Below are 10,903 nucleotides of genomic sequence, written 5' to 3'. Positions count from 1 at the left end.
TAGGATTCGATTTCTCAATGGTCAGCCGGTCCTTCACCTCTGTAAAGATGGTTTAACAGTCTTTATTGAATTCATACCGTGAGACATACGGTTTAAATTCTTTCTTTTTCTTTTTGGACGGCTGATCAGGTTCCTCAACCGCCCAAACTTCTTTTCTCTTTTTGCTCTTTTTAGCTTTCTGAGCTGGCTGAGTAGACCGACTCTCTTTTCGCTTGTCGGACTTCTTGGAGTCCGAATTATGGCTGGACGAGCAGAGGTCGGTGGCTTAAATAAAGCTCTTCGCCTCTATCAACGCCTCTTGAAGGGTGAAGACCCTCTTCCGGACAAGGTCGAACTTAACGGTTGACCCGTCCTTCATACCCTTGAAGAAGTCTGCATAGGCTACCTCGTCAGACAACCCCTGGATTTGAATTCTCACCAGGTTGAACCGTCTAACATGGGACCGAACTCCTTCTCTATCTCCCTGCCAGATGGTGCTTAAGTCGAGACTTGTTTTCTTAGCGGGGATGTTCATCGAGAAGTTGGAAGCAAACAAGAAGGTAAGCTTCCTAAAGCTGTCAATGCATCCGGCTATCAGGTTGCCAAACCATTGTTGGGCAATTCCCTTCACTGTAGCCAGGAAGCACCGGCACCACATAGCATCCTCCAACCCCTACATGTGCATGAGGTTGGAGTAGGCCATGAGGTGGTCCTCTGGGTTGGTGGTACCGTCATAGGCACCCACCAACACATTCTTGACCTTGGCCGGCTGTGCCGCCTCGGTTATCTCCTTGGTGCACGCAGAAGTTTGTTCACAAAGTTTGAGCAGACGGAGCTTCCAGTCCAAAGGTTGGACATTGTATGCCGCCTGACCCCCAAAGAGGGTTGGCTGCATGAAATGAGGAGAATACGGACCGTAAACCATAGGGGGTACATACGATGCATTCCCAATCATTTGAGGGCCAAAAAGGACGGTGTTACCGCCTGTATGACTCTCACGCAAGGATTGAATATTCCTTGCAAATGTGTTTTTGAAGTTGTTTGGAAAGCTCGAAGTAGAGGCTGAATCAGACAGCTGCTGACTTCTCCTGCACTCAATGATTTGCCGAGCGTCAGGGGTAGATTTTTTGTTACCCATCGGTTGATCCTCCCGAATGGATTTCTTGGACCCTTCTAGGGCAGAAGGATCTTCGACCAGTCAATGGCAGGTGCAGTCTTGTCCTTGGGGTGCGGAGTAAGCTGCCTGTCTTTGACTGATTTCTTCCTCGCAGTTCGAGGAGACTTCTTGGTCGGCTGACCCTTACTAGAGCCAGCCGTTCTCTTTTCGATCAGGTCCTTGATCTCACCTTTGAAATTTGTCATGAATTTCATAAGCTCGTCTTTGGTGACTGGAGCCTGACCTCTTGCCGACTGGGTTTCCCCTTCCGGCTGACCAGGGGGCCTACTGGTACCTGCCTGGCTTTCACCTCGTTCCAGAGTGTCTTTGGGATGGATGCGCTTAGTGATGAGAGGGTCATCTTTGACAATATATGTTTCGACTTGAGGATCATTATCCTCATGGTCTGTAAAGACCTCCGGCTGGTCCATAGGGTCAGGACACGGTACAAACTCTTGAACCATCCTTAAGGTACTCTCCCCACAGACGGCGCCAAATGTTTCGGGTGTTTTTGTCCCTCGGGAGAGTTACTGCTCGAGTACTGATCCGACTGCGCCTATACCTGCAAAACAATGGAGACTCCGGGTGTTTGGAGCTCCGCCTCCGACGATCAAGTTAGTACTTGAATATGAGTGGGAGAAGGTGCGGAAAATGAAATGAGATCTTCTCGGATTTGGAGATCAGGTGTTTCTCTGATGTAAGAGAATGTAGGTATGCTGTAATAAATTGTAGATGCCCCAAAAAAGGGGGAATCTCCATATTTATAGGGTCATTGGGAAACGTGCCCCTGATTAGGTCATTCTAACTAGGGCTGTGCACCGGTCCAAAACCGGACCGGACCGGACCGGAACCCGAAATCAGGTTTTTTTAAGGGATGGGGACCGGACCGTAATCAACCGGTCCGGGTTCTGGTCTGGACCTGTTTATTACGGTCCGGTCCGGTTTTGGACCGGAATGGACCGAATTGATTTTTTTTTTCTTCCCGCTTTTTCCCTGCGTTGACCTGCAATGTTTATGAAGGTAGTACGCCATTTTTTTAACGTTTTTGTTCTATTTTCGTGTTGTCCATTTTTGTACCTAAAATTTATAAATCACAATATAAAATATTAATAATAAAAATAAAAAAAACACTATACATCTTAATACAAACTGAAAAAAGTCCAAATTTATACAAAACAAGTCCCAAGTTAAATACAACACCAAAATGATAATCTCTGATCTCCATTTTTCTATCAAATCACCAACATATTTAATTCTCCATCGACCATATGTCCATATGCACCACTAGGCTCTGGCAAAAAGGGGGAAAAATCATCAACGTTAAAAATTAAAATTTTAAAGATACTTTAAAAATAAATAAGTGTTGAAACATTACCTCCGATCCAAATATTAAATCATGCAAAATAGTCCACAAAAATGACCTCATGATCTCCATCATCAACTTCCACCTCTAATAAAATGTAAAAATAAACATTAAAATTTTCAAAATAATTAATGATGAAAGTAATAGTGTAAGAAATTTGAATAGAAATTATACCTTTCTAAATCTTCTCTAAATCTTTTACTTTTTCTTCAACATCAACTTCCATAATTCCCTTTGGTTTAAGCCAATATTGAGAGCAAATCAAGCTTGAACCATCTTTCATATACAAACCAAAAAAATTAAAAAAAAAGCAACATAAAATATAAGATTATAAATATGTTAAAATAAAATAACTTATAACATGAAGCGAAAAACATTACCTTAGGCGTTAAAGAACTTCGAAAAGGATCAAGATGGCGCCCTCCCGTACTAAAGGCAGATTCCGATGCAACGGTAGACAATGGAATGGCTAGTATGTCATGTGCCATACGTGAAACAATCGGATAACGATGTCCATTTTGTGCCTACCAAGATAAAGCATCCATTTGTTCTTCCTCTAGCCCTAATTGTTCCTTATTGTATCTATCAAACTCACTATTTGCAAATGCACTATCTCCTCTCATCCTTTAATTAACTCTACCCTTAACTTTTGCAAAATAGTCCTTATTCTTACTCTTATCTGCCTCATTAACATCTACATCAATTGGCACATGATCTTCACTTTGGCCACTTTGAGGAATGAAGGAAGAATACAAATTTTTATACTATTCAAATAAAGAGTAAGTAAATTGCTTTACTTTAGTACCAAGTCTTGTCCCTTCTTCCTCTCCATACATATCCCTAAGTGTTTCCTCAATAATACGAAATTTGGACTGATGGTCAAGAATTGCAGCAACATATATAAACATATTCATGTTCGCTACTTTTCCCCAATATTTATCAATTTTTTTTTTCATTAAAATGGCCATAGCTTGAAAATCCAAATCATCACTTTTTTCCCATTCATTTAACAAATCATAAACATATGCAATGTCTAACAAACCTTTATTACTTGTCACATAAAGTGAACCAGAGATTTGACGAGTCAAATGATAAAACTCCTCCAAAAACAAAACTAACCTTCCCACCTTCACCCAATCGTCATGTTCAGGAGGTTTTTCATTATCCTTCACACCTTTTCCATCGGGAAGTGACACCCCACCAAAAACTTTTTGAAATTTCAAAGCTGTTTCCAACATCATGTAAGTTGAATTCCATCGAGTAGGGATATCAAAGCATAAAGAAGATTTACATTGTATATTAGCCTTTTGAGCAAGATCTTTGAACCTAGCAATTATAGCAAGAGAATTCTTGATATATTTTACAGCATGTCTAACCCTATCAATGCACACACCATGCTCTCAAATACCATCCCACACAATAAGATTAATAATATGAGTTATGCATCGAACATGAAGAGAATTTCCATTATTAACACATCCAGTTCGTTGAACCATTCTTTTCAAATGTGCACAAACAAGATCATTAGAGCTAGCATTAGCAACTTTAACAGTGTATAACTTATCCTCGATTCCCAAATACTCTAAACATGCCTCAACTTCTTTACCAATGGCCTCATCCTTATGACTAGAAATAGGACAAAAATTTAGAATTTTTTTATTCAATTTCCAATCACTATCTATGTAATGAGTTGTGAGGCACATATAGTTCATTCTTTGAATTGAGGTTCAAGTATTAGTTGTGACACAAATTTTTTGACATCTCTCAAATGATTGTTTAAGTATTGCTTTTTCACGATAATAAAGGCGTAAACAATCACGAGCAATAGTTGTACGACTAGGAATGGTAAACCCAGGACAAGCAACTTCCACAAAATAGTTAAAACCAGGTTTTTCAACATGTTTAAATGGCAATTCATCAGTAATGACCATACGAATCAATGCTTCTCTAACCTCTTTAAAATTTACAACCCTACACTTCATTTTTCCAACCTCATTTTCATTATCCCTATGTTGAAAATTCAATTGACTTTGCTTACCCTTACCCTTGTCTTTATTTTCAGGATTACCAAAGAAACTTTCAGAATGGTTTTTAACATTTTTAGTACCATTAACATTGCCATCAGAAGCAAGAGTTTTTGGACAAAACTTACATCCAACACGTAGTTTGCCACCATCATCTAAGTACTCAATGTAGTTCTTCCAATATTCAGCCTTTCTCTTGGTTTTTGTTCTGATCAAATACTTCCGTCCCTCCGTAAGTGTCTTGTCCGGAGGCAAGGATTGCCGCAATAAATCAATATCAGTGTTGTTAGCAGCAACCAAAAGTGTTTGTGCCATTTGATCAGAAGAGTATATAGGTGCTCTTTTGGATTGGGAGCTCGCAATCTACAACATTATATGTAATTATATGTTAAGAATACAAATAGATGACAAATCAAAAACATTTTTAAAAACAAAAGAACATGCAAGCAACTTACATTGCAAGAATATGAATCCGTTGTTGTATACTTGTATAGTTGTATGCTTATACTTGAAGTCTTGAACAATTGAATAGTAATACTCTGGAAAACAAATTAAATAATTGATCATTAACATACTTTTATATCCAAAATTTCCTAGAATACAAATCAATTAGTGCTTTAGATGTGTGAAATTGCTGAATTTTGTTTACGAAGTACTTAATAATGTTAATATGTCTAACATATGTGGCATGTGCCTCATTTAATGTCCTTTTTTTTCCCTCTATATCTGATCTTTCTTGGTTCATCTAGAGTCTGTCATTTTCAAGTTGATAAGTTATTGATTTATTATCCTTTTTTGCTATGGAATATTTCGTCTTTACTGTTTTGGTGAAGCCCTTGACATATAAATTAAACAAACCTGAATGCAGAAAGTCGGCAATCAGGACCGACGAAGGCTCCGACGGCATTCAAACCTGCGGAATGCGGGCTGCAGCAACCAGAAATGAAGGCGGTGTGGGCTATTTCAGACTTTCAGTATGTAATTGATTTTATTTAAAAAAAAACAGACATGGACATACCTTGAGGCGGAGATGAAGGTTGGTGGAGATGAAGGCGGTGCCGGAGTGGAGGATTGGAGGCGGAGCAGCGGTGGTCGGTGGAGAAAGGAAAGAGAGTGAGAAGAGGAAAGAGGCGTGAAAATGTAATTAGGCTGTTTGAAACTTAGGGTTTTTAGGATAATATTTTTTTAAAATAAAAAAAAATACCACATTTTCCCGGGTTACCGGTTCTGACCGTAATATTGCGGGTTTTACCCGAATCGGAAACCCGGAATCACCAAATTCTAAGGACCGAAGACCGACCCGGAATCGATCGGTCCGGTCCGGTCCAGTCCAATTTCCGGTCTGGTTCCGGTCGGTTTTCCGGTCCAGGTCCAATTATGCAAACCCCTAACTCTAACCTAATTCTGCCAGGCTGCGCTGTATTACGGCTTTCTCGGGATTTGGGCACTTGAAGGCTGTCTTTTTCTCCCAAGTTCTAGGAAGGACACGTGTCAAATGGAGATTGGTCCAATTCGGACCAATCAGAGTATGACATGTGTCAGGACATGAGTGGCCCACGTGGCATGGGTAAAATTACCCAAAACAGAAATAAAATGGAAAATAGAAAAGCAAAGGAGAAATAGAAATGCATCGAGGAAGTGAGCCAACACAATAAATCCCAATCGACAAACAAGTGAACATTCGGCCACAACGCCAACGTTGCCACACACACTAAGGTGCTAAAAAGCAAACATCCTTGAACCATTCAATTTCTCCTAATCTAAACCTAGACTAAGCATCCAAGAAAAGAAAATAAAAAGAAGAAGATACATCAAACAAGGTGAAAGAGCACCTTAATGAAGCATCAATATCCAAATCATAAGCGACGAAGCAAGGTGAGAAAGAAAATAGACTATATACAAAGAAAATTGTTAGTAACTTCAATACAAAAGAAAAAAAAGAAATAAAAGAGAAAACGTATGCAAATAAGGAAAAAAAACAATATATGATAGCATTAGGAATAGGGTCAAGTAACGAAATAAGGAAACAGAATCATCAGATAGAAGTAGAGTAAGGAAACAAGATATCAAACAATCATCATCAGGAATCATAATCATAAGGAAGCAGAGAAACGAACAATAATACCAAGAACAGCACAGAGAAATCATCAGAAGTACATCATCATCATCATCATTAGAGAAGCAATAGATACACAGTGATCAATACCAAAAGAAAAAGAGACCAAAAGTTAACTACGAAAGTAAAGAGAGGAACAGTGAAGCACACAAACAACCTAAATCACCCCCAAGCTTAAAATGAACTACCCCCCAAACTCTAAACCTAATAATATATAGGCAAAAGAGAACATCATATAAAGCACATAAGAGAGGGGTCGATGTTGCATCTTGGAGGTCTCCAATTCAATGAATCTCTTTTCATTTTACGGTTTGTAACCTCCTTGCTCGGAATCAAGAACCAATCCTTCACTCGGGATACCTTCCATATGAAAATATTATGCTTCTTAGTACGATCAATGAATTTTTGGTTTACAAGGGCGTAAACATTGAAGAAATGAAAAGGTGTCCTCTCCCAAGGGTCGACTATCAGAGGGAGCTCACATAGCAAAACTTTATATGAGTCATTAAGGCAAAGTACGAGGATAGAGATCATGCCTCCAATTTGGATGCTCCCCGAAAGTGAAACACCATCTCGGATGTCTAGAAATCGGTTGATCAAATGTTTAGTGAAATCTACAAGCTCGATCTCATGCGACTCTTGGTCGGCAATCCATAGCCAACAAAGTTCCTCACGGGAAATAGCTCCCAAAGAGTGTTTAGAGCATAGGGCATAGGTGAGAATACGATTAAAGTATCTCATTGCCGGATGAACGATCGATGTGGACATGGATGTTTGAGGCTCATATTTCCCTTCATCGGAGATACGCCGCCACCACTTGAGTTCTTTATACCCATGGTCACTAGCCATTTTACCATTTTCCGGATAGACAAGATGGTCTTCATCGACGGCCCAAGGAAACCGGAAGTAAGAACAAAGTTGTGACTCCGACAACCAATAATCATTGTTGAAAAGTGGAAAGGTCAAAGTTCTTGAAGAGTCACCACTTGTCTCTCGAACCACTTCTAGGGATGATAGAAACTCATACGTCACCCTAGCATAGGTAGGAGCACTCAAATCAAAGAACTCTAAGAGACCGAGGTTCTTGGCGAGGTAGCGAACGTCATCATCAATTCCAAGTAGCTTGGTAGTTGCTTGATCATAGAATCTTGTCGACTTAATCTTCCTCTTGGTAAGTTGCTTGAACCTATCCCAATGCATTTCTTTAGAGAATTCAATGCCATACGTTTCTACCACCTCGGGAGGAGGTGGGACAACGTGCCGAGCTTTATTTGAACTTGATCTAGCACGCTTCTTATGACGAATAGGGGCCATCTACAAGAAGCAAAGCAATTCATGAGTAATTCATTTACAATTATCAATGTTCAAAAAGAATTCATAAGAAATTGCTCTAAAATCAAGCACAAACATTATTCAATAAAAAATGAATCAAGAAATGATCACACATGAACTATGCCATGAATATAGAAACATAAGCTTGAAGCAACTAGTCATGAAGTAAAGGCAAAATTGGACACAAGAGACCAAATCATGAATCATTATGAGCAAATTAATCCCAAAACATTGAATTATCAAAGAAATGAAACTATCATATAGAATACCCATGAGAGAGAAAATGACCAACAATGGTGAATCAAGGATTCAAGAAAGGTATACAAATTCATCATGAAAAAGCTTCAATTTAACATCCAATAACATCATTCAACAAAAATACAAGCTAAAAGAACCAACAAGGAGTTCTACCATGAAAGCAAAAACAAGGGTTTCAAGCTTCAAAAATGAGGAAGAAGAAGACTAGAGAATGAGAAATTATACCTCAATGAAGTTATTAATCACCTGAAAATTGCACAAATGAAGAATATAGACCAAGTAGAACACCCAAAGTCAAGTTCTAAGCACCAAAACAAAACCTTCAAAAGTCGAATTTGAGCCTAAATTTTCGAATTTCAATTCGAAAATTTTTTATTTTTTTTGTTGATTTTGAAAGAATTTGATTATGGTTTAATGTAATTTGTGAATAAATGAAATTAAAAAGGTGTATTTGTGTGAATTTGCAAGGGTTAGGGAGGGTTTGAAAAGAGAAGAGTGAGTGGTGGAATAAGGGGGAAGTCGGGGAGAGAGAGAATGTAGTGAAAAGGGTGATTTGGGAGAAGAGGGGGACGAAAAAGGGAGGCAAGGCTGATGTGGCTGGTGCGTGCGCACAGCTGGGTTGGTGCGTGCGCACCAGCTACGGCAGGGGGGAAATTTTTGCTCAGAATTTTGACCTACCTGGTGCGTGCGCGTAGCCTGGTGGTGCGTGCGCACCATGTAGGGCCTTGAGGGGGCTGAAATTTGCCTCGAAGTGCACCAAAACAAAGCCAAGCTCTAACCCCCTTGGTGCGCGCGCACAAGGAGGGTGGTGCGTGCGCACTAGGAGGGTTAAGGTGGGGTTCAAAATTCGACCAAGTTTCATCAAAATGAGCTTAAATTTCTGACCCCTTTGGCGCGTGCGCGCAACCTATGATGCGTGCGCACCAAAAAGAAAATTACCGCTCATGAACATACTCTCGTGCTTGCGCTCTCATCGGCTCTTATGAGTGTCATGATTGAGTGCTTAAAAATCACACAAAAAAATAGTTCGAAAATCACTCGATCATAAATAAAAATTCATGAAAACTCAAACACGAGAGCATGTATCCCCAACAAACTCCTTCACCTAAATTTAACCAAACCTCAAGAAACCGTGAATTAATCACCGAAATAGTTGGAAATATTCATTGATCCAATCTCACGGTACCTAAATCAAGAAAACAAAGAAGAATAAGAAAAGTTCTCAAAAATAAAAGAAATATAAAGAATTGAATAAATCAAAAGAAAAGGGTTAGAAAACTGGGTTGCCTCCTGGGAAGCACTTGTTTAACGTCACAACTCGACGTTCTTCGCCTATTAAGGTGGTTGTCGGAGAAGCAATATATGAATAAGGCCAACAAAAGCACCTTTGAAATACTTCTTGAGCCGATGGCCATTGACCTTAAATGGATATGAAGAATCCATCATTGAAACCTCTACAACACCACTAGGAAAGACATTCTTAACCAAGTAAGGACTGCTCCATCTTGAGATGAGCTTTTCGGGAAACAACTTCATTTTGAATTGTAGAGAAGAACTTTATCAGCAACACAAAACTCTTTCTTCTCGATAAGCTTATCATGAGTTTCCTTGGAACGAGCATTGTAAATACTAGCACAATTATAAGCATCAAATCGAAGCTCCTCTAGCTCATGTAGATCTAACCACCTTTTTTCCCCTGCACTTGCCAAATCAAAGTTTATCTTCTTGATTACCCACAAAGCACGGTGTTCGGGCTCTACCGGGAGATGGCATGATTTGCCATAGATTAGGCGGTATGGAGTGGTACTTATAGGTGTCTTGAAAGCCGTTCTATAGGCCCAAAGAGCATCATCCAACTTGTCCGACAAATCCTTCCTATTCCTCGCAACCGTCTTTTCAAGAATTAACTTGATTTGATGATTGGAAACCTCGACTTGGCCGTTTGTTTAAGGATGATATGGAAGGCCAAATCGTTGATGAACTCCATGCTTTCGCAACATCTTTTGGAAGGCATTGTGAATAAAATGAGAACCATTATCGCTTATCACTGCCTTTTGTATGCCAAATCTTGGAAAAATGACCTTCTTGAATAACTTCATTACCACCTTGTGGTCATTAGTTGGGGAAGCAATGGCCTCAACCCATTTAGACACGTAATCTACCGCCACAAGGATATATTGATTTCCAAAAGATGAGGGAAACGGTCCCATGAAATCAACTCCCCATACATCAAATACCTCCAACTCAAGGATAAGTTGTTGAGGCATCTCATTTCTCTTGGAGATATTCCCAACTCGTTGACAACTATCACATGTCTTAAAAAAACCCCATGAATCTTTGAAGAGATATGGCTACCATAAACCGCTTTGAAGAATCTTAGTGGAGGTTTTAGAAACACCCATATGGCCACCACTCAGATCCGAGTGGCACATCTTCAAAACACTAGGCACCTCTTTATTTGGAACATAACGCCTAAGTAAGCCATCGACTCCTCGCTTGTACAAGATAGGATTATCCCACACATAGTGTCTTGCCTCTCTGTTAAGATTCTTTCGTTGATTCTTAGAAAAGGAAGGTGGAAATTCCCCACATGCAAGAAAGTTCACTAAGTCGGCGAACCATGGGATCTCTTTTTCCTCAATAGCATATAAAAAGTCATCAAGCATTCTATCCTC

The sequence above is a fragment of the Chenopodium album genome, chromosome 17 (assembly GCF_948465745.1).
Source record: "Chenopodium album chromosome 17, dcCheAlbu1.1, whole genome shotgun sequence".
NCBI lineage: Eukaryota > Viridiplantae > Streptophyta > Magnoliopsida > Caryophyllales > Amaranthaceae > Chenopodium > Chenopodium album.
Note: the sequence above shows the minus strand (reverse complement) of the source record.